At 48.3% G+C, this 26,485-nt stretch overlaps 21 non-coding genes across 21 annotated transcripts; all 21 read left to right on the top strand.

Annotated features, from left to right (window-relative positions):
* The first annotated feature begins 17,824 nt into the window (after window positions 1-17,824).
* Window positions 17,825-17,897, top strand: trnav-cac (transfer RNA valine (anticodon CAC)). Its single transcript has one exon. It is a non-coding gene; the product is annotated as a tRNA-Val (tRNA).
* Window positions 17,898-18,104: 207 nt separating this feature from the next.
* On the top strand, window positions 18,105-18,177 carry trnav-cac (transfer RNA valine (anticodon CAC)). Its single transcript has one exon. It is a non-coding gene; the product is annotated as a tRNA-Val (tRNA).
* Window positions 18,178-18,681: 504 nt separating this feature from the next.
* On the top strand, window positions 18,682-18,754 carry trnav-cac (transfer RNA valine (anticodon CAC)). Its single transcript has one exon. It is a non-coding gene; the product is annotated as a tRNA-Val (tRNA).
* A 504-nt stretch (window positions 18,755-19,258) lies between these two features.
* Window positions 19,259-19,331, top strand: trnav-cac (transfer RNA valine (anticodon CAC)). The gene has a single exon. It is a non-coding gene; the product is annotated as a tRNA-Val (tRNA).
* Window positions 19,332-19,538: 207 nt separating this feature from the next.
* Window positions 19,539-19,611, top strand: trnav-cac (transfer RNA valine (anticodon CAC)). Its single transcript has one exon. It is a non-coding gene; the product is annotated as a tRNA-Val (tRNA).
* A 207-nt stretch (window positions 19,612-19,818) lies between these two features.
* On the top strand, window positions 19,819-19,891 carry trnav-cac (transfer RNA valine (anticodon CAC)). The gene has a single exon. It is a non-coding gene; the product is annotated as a tRNA-Val (tRNA).
* Window positions 19,892-20,395: 504 nt separating this feature from the next.
* Window positions 20,396-20,468, top strand: trnav-cac (transfer RNA valine (anticodon CAC)). The gene has a single exon. It is a non-coding gene; the product is annotated as a tRNA-Val (tRNA).
* A 504-nt stretch (window positions 20,469-20,972) lies between these two features.
* On the top strand, window positions 20,973-21,045 carry trnav-cac (transfer RNA valine (anticodon CAC)). The gene has a single exon. It is a non-coding gene; the product is annotated as a tRNA-Val (tRNA).
* Window positions 21,046-21,252: 207 nt separating this feature from the next.
* Window positions 21,253-21,325, top strand: trnav-cac (transfer RNA valine (anticodon CAC)). Its single transcript has one exon. It is a non-coding gene; the product is annotated as a tRNA-Val (tRNA).
* A 207-nt stretch (window positions 21,326-21,532) lies between these two features.
* Window positions 21,533-21,605, top strand: trnav-cac (transfer RNA valine (anticodon CAC)). The gene has a single exon. It is a non-coding gene; the product is annotated as a tRNA-Val (tRNA).
* A 504-nt stretch (window positions 21,606-22,109) lies between these two features.
* trnav-cac (transfer RNA valine (anticodon CAC)) lies at window positions 22,110-22,182 on the top strand. The gene has a single exon. It is a non-coding gene; the product is annotated as a tRNA-Val (tRNA).
* Window positions 22,183-22,389: 207 nt separating this feature from the next.
* Window positions 22,390-22,462, top strand: trnav-cac (transfer RNA valine (anticodon CAC)). Its single transcript has one exon. It is a non-coding gene; the product is annotated as a tRNA-Val (tRNA).
* Window positions 22,463-22,669: 207 nt separating this feature from the next.
* Window positions 22,670-22,742, top strand: trnav-cac (transfer RNA valine (anticodon CAC)). Its single transcript has one exon. It is a non-coding gene; the product is annotated as a tRNA-Val (tRNA).
* Window positions 22,743-23,246: 504 nt separating this feature from the next.
* Window positions 23,247-23,319, top strand: trnav-cac (transfer RNA valine (anticodon CAC)). Its single transcript has one exon. It is a non-coding gene; the product is annotated as a tRNA-Val (tRNA).
* A 1,064-nt stretch (window positions 23,320-24,383) lies between these two features.
* Window positions 24,384-24,456, top strand: trnav-cac (transfer RNA valine (anticodon CAC)). Its single transcript has one exon. It is a non-coding gene; the product is annotated as a tRNA-Val (tRNA).
* A 207-nt stretch (window positions 24,457-24,663) lies between these two features.
* Window positions 24,664-24,736, top strand: trnav-cac (transfer RNA valine (anticodon CAC)). Its single transcript has one exon. It is a non-coding gene; the product is annotated as a tRNA-Val (tRNA).
* Window positions 24,737-25,223: 487 nt separating this feature from the next.
* On the top strand, window positions 25,224-25,296 carry trnav-cac (transfer RNA valine (anticodon CAC)). The gene has a single exon. It is a non-coding gene; the product is annotated as a tRNA-Val (tRNA).
* Window positions 25,297-25,503: 207 nt separating this feature from the next.
* On the top strand, window positions 25,504-25,576 carry trnav-cac (transfer RNA valine (anticodon CAC)). Its single transcript has one exon. It is a non-coding gene; the product is annotated as a tRNA-Val (tRNA).
* A 207-nt stretch (window positions 25,577-25,783) lies between these two features.
* Window positions 25,784-25,856, top strand: trnav-cac (transfer RNA valine (anticodon CAC)). The gene has a single exon. It is a non-coding gene; the product is annotated as a tRNA-Val (tRNA).
* Window positions 25,857-26,063: 207 nt separating this feature from the next.
* On the top strand, window positions 26,064-26,136 carry trnav-cac (transfer RNA valine (anticodon CAC)). The gene has a single exon. It is a non-coding gene; the product is annotated as a tRNA-Val (tRNA).
* Window positions 26,137-26,343: 207 nt separating this feature from the next.
* trnav-cac (transfer RNA valine (anticodon CAC)) lies at window positions 26,344-26,416 on the top strand. The gene has a single exon. It is a non-coding gene; the product is annotated as a tRNA-Val (tRNA).
* Window positions 26,417-26,485: the final 69 nt, after the last annotated feature.

The raw sequence follows: 26,485 nt of genomic DNA, 5'->3' as shown, positions 1-26,485 counted from the left end.
TCCTTCAGTATATTTAATTGGCAGGTATCTGGCCGGGGTTAAGAGGAGGTATGCACTATAATTCTGTATTATTGGGGATGAACATCACTCCGGGCCAACGTTGAGAATTTCTCCACTCCTTGGCTGAGAACCACGGTCTCGTACATGTATGTAGGAGCTGACTTCCATCCCAACCTCTTTACAAATGTCTTCAAACTCTTTCATTGTGATCAAAGTCAACTCCTGATGAAGCCGTCAGACCAAGATCATCTGCAAAGAGCAGAGGGCCATATGCCCAATGCAAAACAAGCCGCCGTTTCCGTGGTGTAGTGGTCATCACGTTCGCCTCACACGCGAAAGGTCCCCAGTTCGAAACTGGGCGGAAACACTCCAGGCTGACGTTGAGCTTTTCTCCACTCCTTGGCTGAGAACCACGCCCTTGTACATGTATGTAGGAGCTGACTTCCATCCCAACCTCTTTACAAATGTCTTCAAACTCTTTCATTGTGATCAAAGTCAACTCCTGATGAAGCCGTCAGACCAAGATCATCTGCAAAGAGCAGAGGGCCATATGCCCAATGCCAAACAAGCCGCCGTTTCCGTGGTGTAGTAGTCATCACGTTCGCCTCACACGCGAAAGGTCCCCAGTTCGAAACTGGGCGGAAACAATATCGGTTTTTTTTTGGTTTACTCTGCAGCGGAATATCTTCTATCGATTGGTCATTAAAGACCACTCGTCTAGTTTCTGCAAAATTCAACTCTCTGATGAAGCCAACAGATTTATTCGTGGCTTATTAACAAGAAACTCCCCGTCAGGGAATCGAACCCTGGTCTTCTGCGTGACAAGCAGAGATACTGTCCACTATACTAACGAGGACTCCTTCAGTATATTTAATTGGCAGGTATCTGGCCGGGGTTAAGAGGAGGTATGCACTATAATTCTGTATTATTGGGGATGAACATCACTCCGGGCCAACGTTGAGAATTTCTCCACTCCTTCGCTGAGAACCACGCCCTTGTACATGTATGTAGGAGCTGACTTCCATCCCAACCTCTTTACAAATGTCTTCAAACTCTTTCATTGTGATCAAAGTCAACTCCTGATGAAGCCGTCAGACCAAGATCATCTGCAAAGAGCAGAGGGCCATATGCCCAATGCAAAACAAGCCGCCGTTTCCGTGGTGTAGTGGTCATCACGTTCGCCTCACACGCGAAAGGTCCCCAGTTCGAAACTGGGCGGAAACAATCCAGGCTGACGTTGAGCTTTTCTCCACTCCTTGGCTGTGAACCATGCCCTTGTACATGTATGTAGGAGCTGACTTCCATCCCAACCTCTTTACAAATGTCTTCAAACTCTTTCATTGTGATCAAAGTCAACTCCTGATGAAGCCGTCAGACCAAGATCATCTGCAAAGAGCAGAGGGCCATATGCCCAATGCAAAACAAGCCGCCGTTTCCATGTTGTAGTGGTCATCACGTTCGCCTCACACGCGAAAGGTCCCCAGTTCGAAACTGGGCGGAAACAATCCAGGCTGACGTTGAGCTTTTCTCCACTCCTTGGCTGTGAACCATGCCCTTGTACATGTATGTAGGAGCTGACTTCCATCCCAACCTCTTTACAAATGTCTTCAAACTCTTTCATTGTGATCAAAGTCAACTCCTGATGAAGCCGTCAGACCAAGATCATCTGCAAAGAGCAGAGGGCCATATGCCCAATGCAAAACAAGCCGCCGTTTCCGTGGTGTAGTGGTCATCACGTTCGCCTCACACGCGAAAGGTCCCCAGTTCGAAACTGGGCGGAAACAATCCAGGCTGACGTTGAGCTTTTCTCCACTCCTTGGCTGTGAACCATGCCCTTGTACATGTATGTAGGAGCTGACTTCCATCCCAACCTCTTTACAAATGTCTTCAAACTCTTTCATTGTGATCAAAGTCAACTCCTGATGAAGCCGTCAGACCAAGATCATCTGCAAAGAGCAGAGGGCCATATGCCCAATGCAAAACAAGCCGCCGTTTCCGTGGTGTAGTGGTCATCACGTTCGCCTCACACGCGAAAGGTCCCCAGTTCGAAACTGGGCGGAAACAATCCAGGCTGACGTTGAGCTTTTCTCCACTCCTTGGCTGTGAACCATGCCCTTGTACATGTATGTAGGAGCTGACTTCCATCCCAACCTCTTTACAAATGTCTTCAAACTCTTTCATTGTGATCAAAGTCAACTCCTGATGAAGCCGTCAGACCAAGATCATCTGCAAAGAGCAGAGGGCCATATGCCCAATGCAAAACAAGCCGCCGTTTCCGTGATGTAGTGGTCATCACGTTCGCCTCACACGCGAAAGGTCCCCAGTTCGAAACTGGGCGGAAACAATCCAGGCTGACGTTGAGCTTTTCTCCACTCCTTGGCTGTGATCCATGCCCTTGTACATGTATGTAGGAGCTGACTTCCATCCCAACCTCTTTACAAATGTCTTCAAACTCTTTCATTGTGATCAAAGTCAACTCCTGATGAAGCCGTCAGACCAAGATCATCTGCAAAGAGCAGAGGGCCATATGCCCAATGCAAAACAAGCCGCCGTTTCCGTGGTGTAGTGGTCATCACGTTCGCCTCACACGCGAAAGGTCCCCAGTTCGAAACTGGGCGGAAACAATATCGTTTTTTTTTTGGTTTACTCTGCAGCGGAATATCTTCTCTCGATTGGTCATTAAAGACCACTCGTCTAGTTTCTGCAAAATTCAACTCTCTGATGAAGCCAACAGATTTATTCGTGGCTTATTAACAAGAAACTCCCCGTCAGGGAATCGAACCCTGGTCTTCTGCGTGACAAGCAGAGATACTGTCCACTATACTAACGAGGACTCCTTCAGTATATTTAATTGGCAGGTATCTGGCCGGGGTTAAGAGGAGGTATGCACTATAATTCTGTATTATTGGGGATGAACATCACTCCGGGCCAACGTTGAGAATTTCTCCACTCCTTCGCTGAGAACCACGCCCTTGTACATGTATGTAGGAGCTGACTTCCATCCCAACCTCTTTACAAATGTCTTCAAACTCTTTCATTGTGATCAAAGTCAACTCCTGATGAAGCCGTCAGACCAAGATCATCTGCAAAGAGCAGAGGGCCATATGCCCAATGCAAAACAAGCCGCCGTTTCCGTGGTGTAGTGGTCATCACGTTCTCCTCACACGCGAAAGGTCCCCAGTTCGAAACTGGGCGGAAACAATTCAGGCTGACGTTGAGCTTTTCTCCACTCCTTGGCTGTGATCCATGCCCTTGTACATGTATGTAGGAGCTGACTTCCATCCCAACCTCTTTACAAATGTCTTCAAACTCTTTCATTGTGATCAAAGTCAACTCCTGATGAAGCCGTCAGACCAAGATCATCTGCAAAGAGCAGAGGGCCATATGCCCAATGCAAAACAAGCCGCCGTTTCCGTGGTGTAGTGGTCATCACGTTCGCCTCACACGCGAAAGGTCCCCAGTTCGAAACTGGGCGGAAACAATCCAGGCTGACGTTGAGCTTTTCTCCACTCCTTGGCTGTGAACCATGCCCTTGTACATGTATGTAGGAGCTGACTTCCATCCCAACCTCTTTACAAATGTCTTCAAACTCTTTCATTGTGATCAAAGTCAACTCCTGATGAAGCCGTCAGACCAAGATCATCTGCAAAGAGCAGAGGGCCATATGCCCAATGCAAAACAAGCCGCCGTTTCCGTGGTGTAGTGGTCATCACGTTCGCCTCACACGCGAAAGGTCCCCAGTTCGAAACTGGGCGGAAACACTCCAGGCTGACGTTGAGCTTTTCTCCACTCCTTGGCTGAGAACCACGCCCTTGTACATGTATGTAGGAGCTGACTTCCATCCCAACCTCTTTACAAATGTCTTCAAACTCTTTCATTGTGATCAAAGTCAACTCCTGATGAAGCCGTCAGACCAAGATCATCTGCAAAGAGCAGAGGGCCATATGCCCAATGCCAAACAAGCCGCCGTTTCCGTGGTGTAGTGGTCATCACGTTTGCCTCAAACGCGGAAGGCCCCCCGTTCGAAACTGGGCGGAAACAATATCGGTTTTTTTTTTGTTTACTCTGCAGTGGAATATCTTCTCTCGCTTGGTCATTAAAGACCACTTGTCTAGTTCCTGCAAAATTCAACTCTCTGATGAAGCCAACAGATTTATTCGTGGCTTATTAACAAGAAACTCCCCGTCAGGGAATCGAACCCTGGTCTTCTGCGTGACAAGCAGAGATACTGTCCACTATACTAACGAGGACTCCTTCAGTATATTTAATTGGCAGGTATCTGGCCGGGGTTAAGAGGAGGTATGCACTATAATTCTGTATTATTGGGGATGAACATCACTCCGGGCCAACGTTGAGAATTTCTCCACTCCTTGGCTGAGAACCACGCCCTAGTACATGTATGTAGGAGCTGACTTCCATCCCAACCTCTTTACAAATGTCTTCAAACTCTTTCATTGTGATCAAAGTCAACTCCTGATGAAGCCGTCAGACCAAGATCATCTGCAAAGAGCAGAGGGTCAATTGCCCAATGCAAAACAATCCGCCGTTTCCGTGGTGTAGTGGTCATCACGTTCGCCTCACACGCGAAAGGTCCCCAGTTCGAAACTGGGCGGAAACACTCCAGGCTGACGTTGAGCTTTTCTCCACTCCTTGGCTGTGAACCACGCCCTTGTACATGTATGTAGGAGCTGACTTCCATCCCAACCTCTTTACAAATGTCTTCAAACTCTTTCATTGTGATCAAAGTCAACTCCTGATGAAGCCGTCAGACCAAGATCATCTGCAAAGAGCAGAGGGCCATATGCCCAATGCCAAACAAGCCGCCGTTTCCGTGGTGTAGTGGTCATCACGTTCGCCTCACACGCGAAAGGTCCCCAGTTCGAAACTGGGCGGAAACAATATCGTTTTTTTTTTGGTTTACTCTGCAGCGGAATATCTTCTCTCGATTGGTCATTAAAGACCACTCGTCTAGTTTCTGCAAAATTCAACTCTCTGATGAAGCCAACAGATTTATTCGTGGCTTATTAACAAGAAACTCCCCGTCAGGGAATCGAACCCTGGTCTTCTGCGTGACAAGCAGAGATACTGTCCACTATACTAACGAGGACTCCTTCAGTATATTTAATTGGCAGGTATCTGGCCGGGGTTAAGAGGAGGTATGCACTATAATTCTGTATTATTGGGGATGAACATCACTCCGGGCCAACGTTGAGAATTTCTCCACTCCTTCGCTGAGAACCACGCCCTTGTACATGTATGTAGGAGCTGACTTCCATCCCAACCTCTTTACAAATGTCTTCAAACTCTTTCATTGTGATCAAAGTCAACTCCTGATGAAGCCGTCAGACCAAGATCATCTGCAAAGAGCAGAGGGCCATATGCCCAATGCAAAACAAGCCGCCGTTTCCGTGGTGTAGTGGTCATCACGTTCGCCTCACACGCGAAAGGTCCCCAGTTCGAAACTGGGCGGAAACAATCCAGGCTGACGTTGAGCTTTTCTCCACTCCTTGGCTGTGAACCATGCCCTTGTACATGTATGTAGGAGCTGACTTCCATCCCAACCTCTTTACAAATGTCTTCAAACTCTTTCATTGTGATCAAAGTCAACTCCTGATGAAGCCGTCAGACCAAGATCATCTGCAAAGAGCAGAGGGCCATATGCCCAATGCAAAACAAGCCGCCGTTTCCGTGGTGTAGTGGTCATCACGTTCGCCTCACACGCGAAAGGTCCCCAGTTCGAAACTGGGCGGAAACAATCCAGGCTGACGTTGAGCTATTCTCCACTCCTTGGCTGTGAACCATGCCCTTGTACATGTATGTAGGAGCTGACTTCCATCCCAACCTCTTTACAAATGTCTTCAAACTCTTTCATTGTGATCAAAGTCAACTCCTGATGAAGCCGTCAGACCAAGATCATCTGCAAAGAGCAGAGGGCCATATGCCCAATGCAAAACAAGCCGCCGTTTCCGTGGTGTAGTGGTCATCACGTTCGCCTCACACGCGAAAGGTCCCCAGTTCGAAACTGGGCGGAAACAATCCAGGCTGACGTTGAGCTTTTCTCCACTCCTTGGCTGTGAACCATGCCCTTGTACATGTATGTAGGAGCTGACTTCCATCCCAACCTCTTTACAAATGTCTTCAAACTCTTTCATTGTGATCAAAGTCAACTCCTGATGAAGCCGTCAGACCAAGATCATCTGCAAAGAGCAGAGGGCCATATGCCCAATGCAAAACAAGCCGCCGTTTCCGTGATGTAGTGGTCATCACGTTCGCCTCACACGCGAAAGGTCCCCAGTTCGAAACTGGGCGGAAACAATCCAGGCTGACGTTGAGCTTTTCTCCACTCCTTGGCTGTGATCCATGCCCTTGTACATGTATGTAGGAGCTGACTTCCATCCCAACCTCTTTACAAATGTCTTCAAACTCTTTCATTGTGATCAAAGTCAACTCCTGATGAAGCCGTCAGACCAAGATCATCTGCAAAGAGCAGAGGGCCATATGCCCAATGCAAAACAAGCCGCCGTTTCCGTGGTGTAGTGGTCATCACGTTCGCCTCACACGCGAAAGGTCCCCAGTTCGAAACTGGGCGGAAACAATCCAGGCTGACGTTGAGCTTTTCTCCACTCCTTGGCTGTGAACCATGCCCTTGTACATGTATGTAGGAGCTGACTTCCATCCCAACCTCTTTACAAATGTCTTCAAACTCTTTCATTGTGATCAAAGTCAACTCCTGATGAAGCCGTCAGACCAAGATCATCTGCAAAGAGCAGAGGGCCATATGCCCAATGCAAAACAAGCCGCCGTTTCCGTGATGTAGTGGTCATCACGTTCGCCTCACACGCGAAAGGTCCCCAGTTCGAAACTGGGCGGAAACAATCCAGGCTGACGTTGAGCTTTTCTCCACTCCTTGGCTGTGATCCATGCCCTTGTACATGTATGTAGGAGCTGACTTCCATCCCAACCTCTTTACAAATGTCTTCAAACTCTTTCATTGTGATCAAAGTCAACTCCTGATGAAGCCGTCAGACCAAGATCATCTGCAAAGAGCAGAGGGCCATATGCCCAATGCCAAACAAGCCGCCGTTTCCGTGGTGTAGTGGTCATCACGTTCGCCTCACACGCGAAAGGTCCCCAGTTCGAAACTGGGCGGAAACACTCCAGGCTGACGTTGAGCTTTTCTCCACTCCTTGGCTGAGAACCACGCCCTTGTACATGTATGTAGGAGCTGACTTCCATCCCAACCTCTTTACAAATGTCTTCAAACTCTTTCATTGTGATCAAAGTCAACTCCTGATGAAGTCGTCAGACCAAGATCATCTGCAAAGAGCAGAGGGCCATATGCCCAATGCCAAACAAGCCGCCGTTTCCGTGGTGTAGTGGTCATCACGTTCGCCTCACACGCGAAAGGTCCCCAGTTCGAAACTGGGCGGAAACACTCCAGGCTGACGTTGAGCTTTTCTCCACTCCTTGGCTGAGAACCACGCCCTTGTACATGTATGTAGGAGCTGACTTCCATCCCAACCTCTTTACAAATGTCTTCAAACTCTTTCATTGTGATCAAAGTCAACTCCTGATGAAGCCGTCAGACCAAGATAATCTGCAAAGAGCAGAGGGCCATATGCCCAATGCCAAACAAGCCGCCGTTTCCGTGGTGTAGTGGTCATCACGTTCGCCTCACACGCGAAAGGTCCCCAGTTCGAAACTGGGCGGAAACAATATCGGTTTTTTTTTGGTTTACTCTGCAGCGGAATATCTTCTCTCGATTGGTCATTAAAGACCACTCGTCTAGTTTCTGCAAAATTCAACTCTCTGATGAAGCCAACAGATTTATTCGTGGCTTATTAACAAGAAACTCCCCGTCAGGGAATCGAACCCTGGTCTTCTGCGTGACAAGCAGAGATACTGTCCACTATACTAACGAGGACTCCTTCAGTATATTTAATTGGCAGGTATCTGGCCGGGGTTAAGAGGAGGTATGCACTATAATTCTGTATTATTGGGGATGAACATCACTCCGGGCCAACGTTGAGAATTTCTCCACTCCTTGGCTAAGAACCACGGTCTCGTACATGTATGTAGGAGCTGACTTCCATCCCAACCTCTTTACAAATGTCTTCAAACTCTTTCATTGTGATCAAAGTCAACTCCTGATGAAGCCGTCAGACCAAGATCATCTGCAAAGAGCAGAGGGCCATATGCCCAATGCAAAACAAGCCGCCGTTTCCGTGGTGTAGTGGTCATCACGTTCGCCTCACACGCGAAAGGTCCCCAGTTCGAAACTGGGCGGAAACACTCCAGGCTGACGTTGAGCTTTTCTCCACTCCTTGGCTGAGAACCACGCCCTTGTACATGTATGTAGGAGCTGACTTCCATCCCAACCTCTTTACAAATGTCTTCAAACTCTTTCATTGTGATCAAAGTCAACTCCTGATGAAGCCGTCAGACCAAGATCATCTGCAAAGAGCAGAGGGCCATATGCCCAATGCCAAACAAGCCGCCGTTTCCGTGGTGTAGTAGTCATCACGTTCGCCTCACACGCGAAAGGTCCCCAGTTCGAAACTGGGCGGAAACAATATCGGTTTTTTTTTGGTTTACTCTGCAGCGGAATATCTTCTATCGATTGGTCATTAAAGACCACTCGTCTAGTTTCTGCAAAATTCAACTCTCTGATGAAGCCAACAGATTTATTCGTGGCTTATTAACAAGAAACTCCCCGTCAGGGAATCGAACCCTGGTCTTCTGCGTGACAAGCAGAGATACTGTCCACTATACTAACGAGGACTCCTTCAGTATATTTAATTGGCAGGTATCTGGCCGGGGTTAAGAGGAGGTATGCACTATAATTCTGTATTATTGGGGATGAACATCACTCCGGGCCAACGTTGAGAATTTCTCCACTCCTTCGCTGAGAACCACGCCCTTGTACATGTATGTAGGAGCTGACTTCCATCCCAACCTCTTTACAAATGTCTTCAAACTCTTTCATTGTGATCAAAGTCAACTCCTGATGAAGCCGTCAGACCAAGATCATCTGCAAAGAGCAGAGGGCCATATGCCCAATGCAAAACAAGCCGCCGTTTCCGTGGTGTAGTGGTCATCACGTTCGCCTCACACGCGAAAGGTCCCCAGTTCGAAACTGGGCGGAAACAATCCAGGCTGACGTTGAGCTTTTCTCCACTCCTTGGCTGTGAACCATGCCCTTGTACATGTATGTAGGAGCTGACTTCCATCCCAACCTCTTTACAAATGTCTTCAAACTCTTTCATTGTGATCAAAGTCAACTCCTGATGAAGCCGTCAGACCAAGATCATCTGCAAAGAGCAGAGGGCCATATGCCCAATGCAAAACAAGCCGCCGTTTCCGTGGTGTAGTGGTCATCACGTTCGCCTCACACGCGAAAGGTCCCCAGTTCGAAACTGGGCGGAAACAATCCAGGCTGACGTTGAGCTTTTCTCCACTCCTTGGCTGTGAACCATGCCCTTGTACATGTATGTAGGAGCTGACTTCCATCCCAACCTCTTTACAAATGTCTTCAAACTCTTTCATTGTGATCAAAGTCAACTCCTGATGAAGCCGTCAGACCAAGATCATCTGCAAAGAGCAGAGGGCCATATGCCCAATGCAAAACAAGCCGCCGTTTCCGTGGTGTAGTGGTCATCACGTTCGCCTCACACGCGAAAGGTCCCCAGTTCGAAACTGGGCGGAAACAATCCAGGCTGACGTTGAGCTTTTCTCCACTCCTTGGCTGTGAACCATGCCCTTGTACATGTATGTAGGAGCTGACTTCCATCCCAACCTCTTTACAAATGTCTTCAAACTCTTTCATTGTGATCAAAGTCAACTCCTGATGAAGCCGTCAGACCAAGATCATCTGCAAAGAGCAGAGGGCCATATGCCCAATGCAAAACAAGCCGCCGTTTCCGTGGTGTAGTGGTCATCACGTTCGCCTCACACGCGAAAGGTCCCCAGTTCGAAACTGGGCGGAAACAATCCAGGCTGACGTTGAGCTTTTCTCCACTCCTTGGCTGTGAACCATGCCCTTGTACATGTATGTAGGAGCTGACTTCCATCCCAACCTCTTTACAAATGTCTTCAAACTCTTTCATTGTGATCAAAGTCAACTCCTGATGAAGCCGTCAGACCAAGATCATCTGCAAAGAGCAGAGGGCCATATGCCCAATGCAAAACAAGCCGCCGTTTCCGTGATGTAGTGGTCATCACGTTCGCCTCACACGCGAAAGGTCCCCAGTTCGAAACTGGGCGGAAACAATCCAGGCTGACGTTGAGCTTTTCTCCACTCCTTGGCTGTGATCCATGCCCTTGTACATGTATGTAGGAGCTGACTTCCATCCCAACCTCTTTACAAATGTCTTCAAACTCTTTCATTGTGATCAAAGTCAACTCCTGATGAAGCCGTCAGACCAAGATCATCTGCAAAGAGCAGAGGGCCATATGCCTAATGCCAAACAAGCCGCCGTTTCCGTGGTGTAGTAGTCATCACGTTCGCCTCACACGCGAAAGGTCCCCAGTTCGAAACTGGGCGGAAACAATATCGGTTTTTTTTTGGTTTACTCTGCAGCGGAATATCTTCTCTCGATTGGTCATTAAAGACCACTCGTCTAGTTTCTGCAAAATTCAACTCTCTGATGAAGCCAACAGATTTATTCGTGGCTTATTAACAAGAAACTCCCCGTCAGGGAATCGAACCCTGGTCTTCTGCGTGACAAGCAGAGATACTGTCCACTATACTAACGAGGACTCCTTCAGTATATTTAATTGGCAGGTATCTGGCCGGGGTTAAGAGGAGGTATGCACTATAATTCTGTATTATTGGGGATGAACATCACTCCGGGCCAACGTTGAGAATTTCTCCACTCCTTGGCTGAGAACCACGGTCTCGTACATGTATGTAGGAGCTGACTTCCATCCCAACCTCTTTACAAATGTCTTCAAACTCTTTCATTGTGATCAAAGTCAACTCCTGATGAAGCCGTCAGACCAAGATCATCTGCAAAGAGCAGAGGGCCATATGCCCAATGCCAAACAAGCCGCCGTTTCCGTGGTGTAGTGGTCATCACGTTCGCCTCACACGCGAAAGGTCCCCAGTTCGAAACTGGGCGGAAACACTCCAGGCTGACGTTGAGCTTTTCTCCACTCCTTGGCTGAGAACCACGCCCTTGTACATGTATGTAGGAGCTGACTTCCATCCCAACCTCTTTACAAATGTCTTCAAACTCTTTCATTGTGATCAAAGTCAACTCCTGATGAAGCCGTCAGACCAAGATCATCTGCAAAGAGCAGAGGGCCATATGCCCAATGCAAAACAAGCCGCCGTTTCCGTGGTGTAGTGGTCATCACGTTCGCCTCACACGCGAAAGGTCCCCAGTTCGAAACTGGGCGGAAACAATCCAGGCTGACGTTGAGCTTTTCTCCACTCCTTGGCTGTGAACCATGCCCTTGTACATGTATGTAGGAGCTGACTTCCATCCCAACCTCTTTACAAATGTCTTCAAACTCTTTCATTGTGATCAAAGTCAACTCCTGATGAAGCCGTCAGACCAAGATCATCTGCAAAGAGCAGAGGGCCATATGCCCAATGCAAAACAAGCCGCCGTTTCCGTGGTGTAGTGGTCATCACGTTCGCCTCACACGCGAAAGGTCCCCAGTTCGAAACTGGGCGGAAACAATCCAGGCTGACGTTGAGCTTTTCTCCACTCCTTGGCTGTGAACCATGCCCTTGTACATGTATGTAGGAGCTGACTTCCATCCCAACCTCTTTACAAATGTCTTCAAACTCTTTCATTGTGATCAAAGTCAACTCCTGATGAAGCCGTCAGACCAAGATCATCTGCAAAGAGCAGAGGGCCATATGCCCAATGCAAAACAAGCCGCCGTTTCCGTGGTGTAGTGGTCATCACGTTCGCCTCACACGCGAAAGGTCCCCAGTTCGAAACTGGGCGGAAACAATCCAGGCTGACGTTGAGCTTTTCTCCACTCCTTGGCTGTGAACCATGCCCTTGTACATGTATGTAGGAGCTGACTTCCATCCCAACCTCTTTACAAATGTCTTCAAACTCTTTCATTGTGATCAAAGTCAACTCCTGATGAAGCCGTCAGACCAAGATCATCTGCAAAGAGCAGAGGGCCATATGCCCAATGCAAAACAAGCCGCCGTTTCCGTGGTGTAGTGGTCATCACGTTCGCCTCACACGCGAAAGGTCCCCAGTTCGAAACTGGGCGGAAACAATCCAGGCTGACGTTGAGCTTTTCTCCACTCCTTGGCTGTGAACCATGCCCTTGTACATGTATGTAGGAGCTGACTTCCATCCCAACCTCTTTACAAATGTCTTCAAACTCTTTCATTGTGATCAAAGTCAACTCCTGATGAAGCCGTCAGACCAAGATCATCTGCAAAGAGCAGAGGGCCATATGCCCAATGCAAAACAAGCCGCCGTTTCCGTGGTGTAGTGGTCATCACGTTCGCCTCACACGCGAAAGGTCCCCAGTTCGAAACTGGGCGGAAACAATCCAGGCTGACGTTGAGCTTTTCTCCACTCCTTGGCTGTGAACCATGCCCTTGTACATGTATGTAGGAGCTGACTTCCATCCCAACCTCTTTACAAATGTCTTCAAACTCTTTCATTGTGATCAAAGTCAACTCCTGATGAAGCCGTCAGACCAAGATCATCTGCAAAGAGCAGAGGGCCATATGCCCAATGCAAAACAAGCCGCCGTTTCCGTGATGTAGTGGTCATCACGTTCGCCTCACACGCGAAAGGTCCCCAGTTCGAAACTGGGCGGAAACAATCCAGGCTGACGTTGAGCTTTTCTCCACTCCTTGGCTGTGATCCATGCCCTTGTACATGTATGTAGGAGCTGACTTCCATCCCAACCTCTTTACAAATGTCTTCAAACTCTTTCATTGTGATCAAAGTCAACTCCTGATGAAGCCGTCAGACCAAGATCATCTGCAAAGAGCAGAGGGCCATATGCCCAATGCAAAACAAGCCGCCGTTTCCGTGGTGTAGTGGTCATCACGTTCGCCTCACACGCGAAAGGTCCCCAGTTCGAAACTGGGCGGAAACACTCCAGGCTGACGTTGAGCTTTTCTCCACTCCTTGGCTGAGAACCACGCCCTTGTACATGTATGTAGGAGCTGACTTCCATCCCAACCTCTTTACAAATGTCTTCAAACTCTTTCATTGTGATCAAAGTCAACTCCTGATGAAGCCGTCAGACCAAGATCATCTGCAAAGAGCAGAGGGCCATATGCCTAATGCCAAACAAGCCGCCGTTTCCGTGGTGTAGTAGTCATCACGTTCGCCTCACACGCGAAAGGTCCCCAGTTCGAAACTGGGCGGAAACAATATCGGTTTTTTTTTGGTTTACTCTGCAGCGGAATATCTTCTCTCGATTGGTCATTAAAGACCACTCGTCTAGTTTCTGCAAAATTCAACTCTCTGATGAAGCCAACAGATTTATTCGTGGCTTATTAACAAGAAACTCCCCGTCAGGGAATCGAACCCTGGTCTTCTGCGTGACAAGCAGAGATACTGTCCACTATACTAACGAGGACTCCTTCAGTATATTTAATTGGCAGGTATCTGGCCGGGGTTAAGAGGAGGTATGCACTATAATTCTGTATTATTGGGGATGAACATCACTCCGGGCCAACGTTGAGAATTTCTCCACTCCTTGGCTGAGAACCACGGTCTCGTACATGTATGTAGGAGCTGACTTCCATCCCAACCTCTTTACAAATGTCTTCAAACTCTTTCATTGTGATCAAAGTCAACTCCTGATGAAGCCGTCAGACCAAGATCATCTGCAAAGAGCAGAGGGCCATATGCCCAATGCCAAACAAGCCGCGGTTTCCGTGGTGTAGTGGTCATCACGTTCGCCTCACACGCGAAAGGTCCCCAGTTCGAAACTGGGCGGAAACACTTCAGGCTGACGTTGAGCTTTTCTCCACTCCTTGGCTGAGAACCACGCCCTTGTACATGTATGTAGGAGCTGACTTCCATCCCAACCTCTTTACAAATGTCTTCAAACTCTTTCATTGTGATCAAAGTCAACTCCTGATGAAGCCGTCAGACCAAGATCATCTGCAAAGAGCAGAGGGCCATATGCCCAATGCAAAACAAGCCGCCGTTTCCGTGGTGTAGTGGTCATCACGTTCGCCTCACACGCGAAAGGTCCCCAGTTCGAAACTGGGCGGAAACAATCCAGGCTGACGTTGAGCTTTTCTCCACTCCTTGGCTGTGAACCATGCCCTTGTACATGTATGTAGGAGCTGACTTCCATCCCAACCTCTTTACAAATGTCTTCAAACTCTTTCATTGTGATCAAAGTCAACTCCTGATGAAGCCGTCAGACCAAGATCATCTGCAAAGAGCAGAGGGCCATATGCCCAATGCAAAACAAGCCGCCGTTTCCGTGGTGTAGTGGTCATCACGTTCGCCTCACACGCGAAAGGTCCCCAGTTCGAAACTGGGCGGAAACAATCCAGGCTGACGTTGAGCTTTTCTCCACTCCTTGGCTGTGAACCATGCCCTTGTACATGTATGTAGGAGCTGACTTCCATCCCAACCTCTTTACAAATGTCTTCAAACTCTTTCATTGTGATCAAAGTCAACTCCTGATGAAGCCGTCAGACCAAGATCATCTGCAAAGAGCAGAGGGCCATATGCCCAATGCAAAACAAGCCGTTGTTTCCGTGGTGTAGTGGTCATCACGTTCGCCTCACACGCGAAAGGTCCCCAGTTCGAAACTGGGCGGAAACAATCCAGGCTGACGTTGAGCTTTTCTCCACTCCTTGGCTGTGAACCATGCCCTTGTACATGTATGTAGGAGCTGACTTCCATCCCAACCTCTTTACAAATGTCTTCAAACTCTTTCATTGTGATCAAAGTCAACTCCTGATGAAGCCGTCAGACCAAGATCATCTGCAAAGAGCAGAGGGCCATATGCCTAATGCCAAACAAGCCGCCGTTTCCGTGGTGTAGTAGTCATCACGTTCGCCTCACACGCGAAAGGTCCCCAGTTCGAAACTGGGCGGAAACAATATCGGTTTTTTTTTGGTTTACTCTGCAGCGGAATATCTTCTCTCGATTGGTCATTAAAGACCACTCGTCTAGTTTCTGCAAAATTCAACTCTCTGATGAAGCCAACAGATTTATTCGTGGCTTATTAACAAGAAACTCCCCGTCAGGGAATCGAACCCTGGTCTTCTGCGTGACAAGCAGAGATACTGTCCACTATACTAACGAGGACTCCTTCAGTATATTTAATTGGCAGGTATCTGGCCGGGGTTAAGAGGAGGTATGCACTATAATTCTGTATTATTGGGGATGAACATCACTCCGGGCCAACGTTGAGAATTTCTCCACTCCTTGGCTGAGAACCACGGTCTCGTACATGTATGTAGGAGCTGACTTCCATCCCAACCTCTTTACAAATGTCTTCAAACTCTTTCATTGTGATCAAAGTCAACTCCTGATGAAGCCGTCAGACCAAGATCATCTGCAAAGAGCAGAGGGCCATATGCCCAATGCCAAACAAGCCGCGGTTTCCGTGGTGTAGTGGTCATCACGTTCGCCTCACACGCGAAAGGTCCCCAGTTCGAAACTGGGCGGAAACACTTCAGGCTGACGTTGAGCTTTTCTCCACTCCTTGGCTGAGAACCACGCCCTTGTACATGTATGTAGGAGCTGACTTCCATCCCAACCTCTTTACAAATGTCTTCAAACTCTTTCATTGTGATCAAAGTCAACTCCTGATGAAGCCGTCAGACCAAGATCATCTGCAAAGAGCAGAGGGCCATATGCCCAATGCAAAACAAGCCGCCGTTTCCGTGGTGTAGTGGTCATCACGTTCGCCTCACACGCGAAAGGTCCCCAGTTCGAAACTGGGCGGAAACAATCCAGGCTGACGTTGAGCTTTTCTCCACTCCTTGGCTGTGAACCATGCCCTTGTACATGTATGTAGGAGCTGACTTCCATCCCAACCTCTTTACAAATGTCTTCAAACTCTTTCATTGTGATCAAAGTCAACTCCTGATGAAGCCGTCAGACCAAGATCATCTGCAAAGAGCAGAGGGCCATATGCCCAATGCAAAACAAGCCGCCGTTTCCGTGGTGTAGTGGTCATCACGTTCGCCTCACACGCGAAAGGTCCCCAGTTCGAAACTGGGCGGAAACAATCCAGGCTGACGTTGAGCTTTTCTCCACTCCTTGGCTGTGAACCATGCCCTTGTACATGTATGTAGGAGCTGACTTCCATCCCAACCTCTTTACAAATGTCTTCAAACTCTTTCATTGTGATCAAAGTCAACTCCTGATGAAGCCGTCAGACCAAGATCATCTGCAAAGAGCAGAGGGCCATATGCCCAATGCAAAACAAGCCGTTGTTTCCGTGGTGTAGTGGTCATCACGTTCGCCTCACACGCGAAAGGTCCCCAGTTCGAAACTGGGCGGAAACAATCCAGGCTGACGTTGAGCTTTTCTCCACTCCTTGGCTGTGAACCATGCCCTTGTACATGTATGTAGGAGCTGACTTCCATCCCAACCTCTTTACAAATGTCTTCAAACTCTTTCATTGTGATCAAAGTCAACTCCTGATGAAGCCGTCAGACCAAGATCATCTGCAAAGAGCAGAGGGCCATATGCCCAATGCAAAACAAGCCGCCGTTTCCGTGGTGTAGTGGTCATCACGTTCGCCTCACACGCGAAAGGTCCCCAGTTCGAAACTGGGCGGAAACACTCCAGGCTGACGTTGAGCTTTTCTCCACTCCTTGGCTGAGAACCACGCCCTTGTACATGTATGTAGGAGCTGACTTCCATCCCAACCTCTTTACAAATGTCTTCAAACTCTTTCATTGTGATCAAAGTCAACTCCTGATGAAGCCGTCAGACCAAGATCATCTGCAAAGAGCAGAGGGCCATATGCCCAATGCAAAACAAGCCGCCGTTTCCGTGGTGTAGTGGTCATCACGTTCGCCTCACACGCGAAAGGTCCCCAGTTCGAAACTGGGCGGAAACACTCCAGGCTGACGTTGAGCTTTTCTCCACTCCTTGGCTGAGAACCACGCCCTTGTACATGTATGTAGGAGCTGACTTCCATCCCAACCTCTTTACAAATGTCTTCAAACTCTTTCATTGTGATCAAAGTCAACTCCTGATGAAGCCGTCAGACCAAGATCATCTGCAAAGAGCAGAGGGCCATATGCCCAATGCCAAACAAGCCGCCGTTTCCGTGGTGTAGTGGTCATCACGTTTGCCTCAAACGCGGAAGGCCCCCCGTTCGAAACTGGGCGGAAACAATATCGGTTTTTTTTTTGTTTACTCTGCAGTGGAATATCTTCTCTCGCTTGGTCATTAAAGACCACTTGTCTAGTTCCTGCAAAATTCAACTCTCTGATGAAGCCAACAGATTTATTCGTGGCTTATTAACAAGAAACTCCCCGTCAGGGAATCGAACCCTGGTCTTCTGCGTGACAAGCAGAGATACTGTCCACTATACTAACGAGGACTCCTTCAGTATATTTAATTGGCAGGTATCTGGCCGGGGTTAAGAGGAGGTATGCACTATAATTCTGTATTATTGGGGATGAACATCACTCCGGGCCAACGTTGAGAATTTCTCCACTCCTTGGCTGAGAACCACGCCCTAGTACATGTATGTAGGAGCTGACTTCCATCCCAACCTCTTTACAAATGTCTTCAAACTCTTTCATTGTGATCAAAGTCAACTCCTGATGAAGCCGTCAGACCAAGATCATCTGCAAAGAGCAGAGGGTCAATTGCCCAATGCAAAACAATCCGCCGTTTCCGTGGTGTAGTGGTCATCACGTTCGCCTCACACGCGAAAGGTCCCCAGTTCGAAACTGGGCGGAAACACTCCAGGCTGACGTTGAGCTTTTCTCCACTCCTTGGCTGTGAACCACGCCCTTGTACATGTATGTAGGAGCTGACTTCCATCCCAACCTCTTTACAAATGTCTTCAAACTCTTTCATTGTGATCAAAGTCAACTCCTGATGAAGCCGTCAGACCAAGATCATCTGCAAAGAGCAGAGGGCCATATGCCCAATGCCAAACAAGCCGCCGTTTCCGTGGTGTAGTGGTCATCACGTTCGCCTCACACGCGAAAGGTCCCCAGTTCGAAACTGGGCGGAAACAATATCGTTTTTTTTTTGGTTTACTCTGCAGCGGAATATCTTCTCTCGATTGGTCATTAAAGACCACTCGTCTAGTTTCTGCAAAATTCAACTCTCTGATGAAGCCAACAGATTTATTCGTGGCTTATTAACAAGAAACTCCCCGTCAGGGAATCGAACCCTGGTCTTCTGCGTGACAAGCAGAGATACTGTCCACTATACTAACGAGGACTCCTTCAGTATATTTAATTGGCAGGTATCTGGCCGGGGTTAAGAGGAGGTATGCACTATAATTCTGTATTATTGGGGATAAACATCACTCCGGGCCAACGTTGAGAATTTCTCCACTCCTTGGCTGAGAACCACGGTCTCGTACATGTATGTAGGAGCTGACTTCCATCCCAACCTCTTTACAAATGTCTTCAAACTCTTTCATTGTGATCAAAGTCAACTCCTGATGAAGCCGTCAGACCAAGATCATCTGCAAAGAGCAGAGGGCCATATGCCCAATGCCAAACAAGCCGCCGTTTCCGTGGTGTAGTGGTCATCACGTTCGCCTCACACGCGAAAGGTCCCCAGTTCGAAACTGGGCGGAAACAATATCGTTTTTTTTTTGGTTTACTCTGCAGCGGAATATCTTCTCTCGATTGGTCATTAAAGACCACTCGTCTAGTTTCTGCAAAATTCAACTCTCTGATGAAGCCAACAGATTTATTTGTGGCTTATTAACAAGAAACTCCCCGTCAGCGAATCGAACCCTGGTCTTCTGCGTGACAAGCAGAGATACTGTCCACTATACTAACGAGGACTCCTTCAGTATATTTAATTGGCAGGTATCTGGCCGGGGTTAAGAGGAGGTATGCACTATAATTCTGTATTATTGGGGATGAACATCACTCCGGGCCAACGTTGAGAATTTCTCCACTCCTTGGCTGAGAACCACGGTCTCGTACATGTATGTAGGAGCTGACTTCCATCCCAACCTCTTTACAAATGTCTTCAAACTCTTTCATTGTGATCAAAGTCAACTCCTGATGAAGCCGTCAGACCAAGATCATCTGCAAAGAGCAGAGGGCCATATGCCCAATGCCAAACAAGCCGCCGTTTCCGTGGTGTAGTGGTCATCACGTTCGCCTCACACGCGAAAGGTCCCCAGTTCGAAACTGGGCGGAAACACTCCAGGCTGACGTTGAGCTTTTCTCCACTCCTTGGCTGAGAACCACGCCCTTGTACATGTATGTAGGAGCTGACTTCCATCCCAACCTCTTTACAAATGTCTTCAAACTCTTTCATTGTGATCAAAGTCAACTCCTGATGAAGTCGTCAGACCAAGATCATCTGCAAAGAGCAGAGGGCCATATGCCCAATGCCAAACAAGCCGCCGTTTCCGTGGTGTAGTGGTCATCACGTTCGCCTCACACGCGAAAGGTCCCCAGTTCGAAACTGGGCGGAAACACTCCAGGCTGACGTTGAGCTTTTCTCCACTCCTTGGCTGAGAACCACGCCCTTGTACATGTATGTAGGAGCTGACTTCCATCCCAACCTCTTTACAAATGTCTTCAAACTCTTTCATTGTGATCAAAGTCAACTCCTGATGAAGCCGTCAGACCAAGATCATCTGCAAAGAGCAGAGGGCCATATGCCCAATGCCAAACAAGCCGCCGTTTCCGTGGTGTAGTGGTCATCACGTTCGCCTCACACGCGAAAGGTCCCCAGTTCGAAACTGGGCGGAAACAATATCGTTTTTTTTTTGGTTTACTCTGCAGCGGAATATCTTCTCTCGATTGGTCATTAAAGACCACTCGTCTAGTTTCTGCAAAATTCAACTCTCTGATGAAGCCAACAGATTTATTCGTGGCTTATTAACAAGAAACTCCCCGTCAGGGAATCGAACCCTGGTCTTCTGCGTGACAAGCAGAGATACTGTCCACTATACTAACGAGGACTCCTTCAGTATATTTAATTGGCAGGTATCTGGCCGGGGTTAAGAGGAGGTATGCACTATAATTCTGTATTATTGGGGATAAACATCACTCCGGGCCAACGTTGAGAATTTCTCCACTCCTTGGCTGAGAACCACGGTCTCGTACATGTATGTAGGAGCTGACTTCCATCCCAACCTCTTTACAAATGTCTTCAAACTCTTTCATTGTGATCAAAGTCAACTCCTGATGAAGCCGTCAGACCAAGATCATCTGCAAAGAGCAGAGGGCCATATGCCCAATGCCAAACAAGCCGCCGTTTCCGTGGTGTAGTGGTCATCACGTTCGCCTCACACGCGAAAGGTCCCCAGTTCGAAACTGGGCGGAAACAATATCGTTTTTTTTTTGGTTTACTCTGCAGCGGAATATCTTCTCTCGATTGGTCATTAAAGACCACTCGTCTAGTTTCTGCAAAATTCAACTCTCTGATGAAGCCAACAGATTTATTCGTGGCTTATTAACAAGAAACTCCCCGTCAGGGAATCGAACCCTGGTCTTCTGCGTGACAAGCAGAGATACTGTCCACTATACTAACGAGGACTCCTTCAGTATATTTAATTGGCAGGTATCTGGCCGGGGTTAAGAGGAGGTATGCACTATAATTCTGTATTATTGGGGATGAACATCACTCCGGGCCAACGTTGAGAATTTCTCCACTCCTTGGCTGAGAACCACGGTCTCGTACATGTATGTAGGAGCTGACTTCCATCCCAACCTCTTTACAAATGTCTTCAAACTCTTTCATTGTGATCAAAGTCAACTCCTGATGAAGCCGTCAGACCAAGATCATCTGCAAAGAGCAGAGGGCCATATGCCCAATGCCAAACAAGCCGCCGTTTCCGTGGTGTAGTGGTCATCACGTTCGCCTCACACGCGAAAGGTCCCCAGTTCGAAACTGGGCGGAAACACTCCAGGCTGACGTTGAGCTTTTCTCCACTCCTTGGCTGAGAACCACGCCCTTGTACATGTATGTAGGAGCTGACTTCCATCCCAACCTCTTTACAAATGTCTTCAAACTCTTTCATTGTGATCAAAGTCAACTCCTGATGAAGTCGTCAGACCAAGATCATCTGCAAAGAGCAGAGGGCCATATGCCCAATGCCAAACAAGCCGCCGTTTCCGTGGTGTAGTGGTCATCACGTTCGCCTCACACGCGAAAGGTCCCCAGTTCGAAACTGGGCGGAAACACTCCAGGCTGACGTTGAGCTTTTCTCCACTCCTTGGCTGAGAACCACGCCCTTGTACATGTATGTAGGAGCTGACTTCCATCCCAACCTCTTTACAAATGTCTTCAAACTCTTTCATTGTGATCAAAGTCAACTCCTGATGAAGCCGTCAGACCAAGATCATCTGCAAAGAGCAGAGGGCCATATGCCCAATGCCAAACAAGCCGCCGTTTCCGTGGTGTAGTGGTCATCACGTTCGCCTCACACGCGAAAGGTCCCCAGTTCGAAACTGGGCGGAAACAATATCGTTTTTTTTTTGGTTTACTCTGCAGCGGAATATCTTCTCTCGATTGGTCATTAAAGACCACTCGTCTAGTTTCTGCAAAATTCAACTCTCTGATGAAGCCAACAGATTTATTCGTGGCTTATTAACAAGAAACTCCCCGTCAGGGAATCGAACCCTGGTCTTCTGCGTGACAAGCAGAGATACTGTCCACTATACTAACGAGGACTCCTTCAGTATATTTAATTGGCAGGTATCTGGCCGGGGTTAAGAGGAGGTATGCACTATAATTCTGTATTATTGGGGATGAACATCACTCCGGGCCAACGTTGAGAATTTCTCCACTCCTTGGCTGAGAACCACGGTCTCGTACATGTATGTAGGAGCTGACTTCCATCCCAACCTCTTTACAAATGTCTTCAAACTCTTTCATTGTGATCAAAGTCAACTCCTGATGAAGCCGTCAGACCAAGATCATCTGCAAAGAGCAGAGGGCCATATGCCCAATGCAAAACAAGCCGCCGTTTCCGTGGTGTAGTGGTCATCACGTTCGCCTCACACGCGAAAGGTCCCCAGTTCGAAACTGGGCGGAAACACTCCAGGCTGACGTTGAGCTTTTCTCCACTCCTTGGCTGAGAACCACGCCCTTGTACATGTATGTAGGAGCTGACTTCCATCCCAACCTCTTTACAAATGTCTTCAAACTCTTTCATTGTGATCAAAGTCAACTCCTGATGAAGCCGTCAGACCAAGATCATCTGCAAAGAGCAGAGGGCCATATGCCCAATGCCAAACAAGCCGCCGTTTCCGTGGTGTAGTGGTCATCACGTTCGCCTCACACGCGAAAGGTCCCCAGTTCGAAACTGGGCGGAAACACTCCAGGCTGACGTTGAGCTTTTCTCCACTCCTTGGCTGAGAACCACGCCCTTGTACATGTATGTAGGAGCTGACTTCCATCCCAACCTCTTTACAAATGTCTTCAAACTCTTTCATTGTGATCAAAGTCAACTCCTGATGAAGTCGTCAGACCAAGATCATCTGCAAAGAGCAGAGGGCCATATGCCCAATGCCAAACAAGCCGCCGTTTCCGTGGTGTAGTGGTCATCACGTTCGCCTCACACGCGAAAGGTCCCCAGTTCGAAACTGGGCGGAAACAATATCGTTTTTTTTTTGGTTTACTCTGCAGCGGAATATCTTCTCTCGATTGGTCATTAAAGACCACTCGTCTAGTTTCTGCAAAATTCAACTCTCTGATGAAGCCAACAGATTTATTCGTGGCTTATTAACAAGAAACTCCCCGTCAGGGAATCGAACCCTGGTCTTCTGCGTGACAAGCAGAGATACTGTCCACTATACTAACGAGGACTCCTTCAGTATATTTAATTGGCAGGTATCTGGCCGGGGTTAAGAGGAGGTATGCACTATAATTCTGTATTATTGGGGATGAACATCACTCCGGGCCAACGTTGAGAATTTCTCCACTCCTTGGCTGAGAACCACGGTCTCGTACATGTATGTAGGAGCTGACTTCCATCCCAACCTCTTTACAAATGTCTTCAAACTCTTTCATTGTGATCAAAGTCAACTCCTGATGAAGCCGTCAGACCAAGATCATCTGCAAAGAGCAGAGGGCCATATGCCCAATGCAAAACAAGCCGCCGTTTCCGTGGTGTAGTGGTCATCACGTTCGCCTCACACGCGAAAGGTCCCCAGTTCGAAACTGGGCGGAAACACTCCAGGCTGACGTTGAGCTTTTCTCCACTCCTTGGCTGAGAACCACGCCCTTGTACATGTATGTAGGAGCTGACTTCCATCCCAACCTCTTTACAAATGTCTTCAAACTCTTTCATTGTGATCAAAGTCAACTCCTGATGAAGCCGTCAGACCAAGATCATCTGCAAAGAGCAGAGGGCCATATGCCCAATGCCAAACAAGCCGCCGTTTCCGTGGTGTAGTAGTCATCACGTTCGCCTCACACGCGAAAGGTCCCCAGTTCGAAACTGGGCGGAAACAATATCGGTTTTTTTTTGGTTTACTCTGCAGCGGAATATCTTCTATCGATTGGTCATTAAAGACCACTCGTCTAGTTTCTGCAAAATTCAACTCTCTGATGAAGCCAACAGATTTATTCGTGGCTTATTAACAAGAAACTCCCCGTCAGGGAATCGAACCCTGGTCTTCTGCGTGACAAGCAGAGATACTGTCCACTATACTAACGAGGACTCCTTCAGTATATTTAATTGGCAGGTATCTGGCCGGGGTTAAGAGGAGGTATGCACTATAATTCTGTATTATTGGGGATGAACATCACTCCGGGCCAACGTTGAGAATTTCTCCACTCCTTCGCTGAGAACCACGCCCTTGTACATGTATGTAGGAGCTGACTTCCATCCCAACCTCTTTACAAATGTCTTCAAACTCTTTCATTGTGATCAAAGTCAACTCCTGATGAAGCCGTCAGACCAAGATCATCTGCAAAGAGCAGAGGGCCATATGCCCAATGCAAAACAAGCCGCCGTTTCCGTGGTGTAGTGGTCATCACGTTCGCCTCACATGCGAAAGGTCCCCAGTTCGAAACTGGGCGGAAACAATCCAGGCTGACGTTGAGCTTTTCTCCACTCCTTGGCTGTGAACCATGCCCTTGTACATGTATGTAGGAGCTGACTTCCATCCCAACCTCTTTACAAATGTCTTCAAACTCTTTCATTGTGATCAAAGTCAACTCCTGATGAAGCCGTCAGACCAAGATCATCTGCAAAGAGCAGAGGGCCATATGCCCAATGCAAAACAAGCCGCCGTTTCCGTGGTGTAGTGGTCATCACGTTCGCCTCACACGCGAAAGGTCCCCAGTTCGAAACTGGGCGGAAACAATCCAGGCTGACGTTGAGCTTTTCTCCACTCCTTGGCTGTGAACCATGCCCTTGTACATGTATGTAGGAGCTGACTTCCATCCCAACCTCTTTACAAATGTCTTCAAACTCTTTCATTGTGATCAAAGTCAACTCCTGATGAAGCCGTCAGACCAAGATCATCTGCAAAGAGCAGAGGGCCATATGCCCAATGCAAAACAAGCCGCCGTTTCCGTGGTGTAGTGGTCATCACGTTCGCCTCACACGCGAAAGGTCCCCAGTTCGAAACTGGGCGGAAACAATCCAGGCTGACGTTGAGCTTTTCTCCACTCCTTGGCTGTGAACCATGCCCTTGTACATGTATGTAGGAGCTGACTTCCATCCCAACCTCTTTACAAATGTCTTCAAACTCTTTCATTGTGATCAAAGTCAACTCCTGATGAAGCCGTCAGACCAAGATCATCTGCAAAGAGCAGAGGGCCATATGCCCAATGCAAAACAAGCCGCCGTTTCCGTGATGTAGTGGTCATCACGTTCGCCTCACACGCGAATGGTCCCCAGTTCGAAACTGGGCGGAAACAATCCAGGCTGACGTTGAGCTTTTCTCCACTCCTTGGCTGTGATCCATGCCCTTGTACATGTATGTAGGAGCTGACTTCCATCCCAACCTCTTTACAAATGTCTTCAAACTCTTTCATTGTGATCAAAGTCAACTCCTGATGAAGCCGTCAGACCAAGATCATCTGCAAAGAGCAGAGGGCCATATGCCCAATGCAAAACAAGCCGCCGTTTCCGTGGTGTAGTGGTCATCACGTTCGCCTCACACGCGAAAGGTCCCCAGTTCGAAACTGGGCGGAAACACTCCAGGCTGACGTTGAGCTTTTCTCCACTCCTTGGCTGAGAACCACGCCCTTGTACATGTATGTAGGAGCTGACTTCCATCCCAACCTCTTTACAAATGTCTTCAAACTCTTTCATTGTGATCAAAGTCAACTCCTGATGAAGCCGTCAGACCAAGATCATCTGCAAAGAGCAGAGGGCCATATGCCCAATGCAAAACAAGCCGCCGTTTCCGTGGTGTAGTGGTCATCACGTTCGCCTCACACGCGAAAGGTCCCCAGTTCGAAACTGGGCGGAAACAATCCAGGCTGACGTTGAGCTTTTCTCCACTCCTTGGCTGTGAACCATGCCCTTGTACATGTATGTAGGAGCTGACTTCCATCCCAACCTCTTTACAAATGTCTTCAAACTCTTTCATTGTGATCAAAGTCAACTCCTGATGAAGCCGTCAGACCAAGATCATCTGCAAAGAGCAGAGGGCCATATGCCCAATGCAAAACAAGCCGCCGTTTCCGTGGTGTAGTGGTCATCACGTTCGCCTCACACGCGAAAGGTCCCCAGTTCGAAACTGGGCGGAAACAATCCAGGCTGACGTTGAGCTTTTCTCCACTCCTTGGCTGTGAACCATGCCCTTGTACATGTATGTAGGAGCTGACTTCCATCCCAACCTCTTTACAAATGTCTTCAAACTCTTTCATTGTGATCAAAGTCAACTCCTGATGAAGCCGTCAGACCAAGATCATCTGCAAAGAGCAGAGGGCCATATGCCCAATGCAAAACAAGCCGCCGTTTCCGTGGTGTAGTGGTCATCACGTTCGCCTCACACGCGAAAGGTCCCCAGTTCGAAACTGGGCGGAAACAATCCAGGCTGACGTTGAGCTTTTCTCCACTCCTTGGCTGTGAACCATGCCCTTGTACATGTATGTAGGAGCTGACTTCCATCCCAACCTCTTTACAAATGTCTTCAAACTCTTTCATTGTGATCAAAGTCAACTCCTGATGAAGCCGTCAGACCAAGATCATCTGCAAAGAGCAGAGGGCCATATGCCCAATGCAAAACAAGCCGCCGTTTCCGTGGTGTAGTGGTCATCACGTTCGCCTCACACGCGAAAGGTCCCCAGTTCGAAACTGGGCGGAAACAATCCAGGCTGACGTTGAGCTTTTCTCCACTCCTTGGCTGTGAACCATGCCCTTGTACATGTATGTAGGA

The sequence above is a fragment of the Pungitius pungitius genome, unplaced genomic scaffold (genome assembly GCF_949316345.1).
Source record: "Pungitius pungitius unplaced genomic scaffold, fPunPun2.1 scaffold_25, whole genome shotgun sequence".
Taxonomy (NCBI): Eukaryota; Metazoa; Chordata; class Actinopteri; order Perciformes; family Gasterosteidae; genus Pungitius; species Pungitius pungitius.
This window is presented reverse-complemented; position numbering and strand designations above follow the sequence as displayed.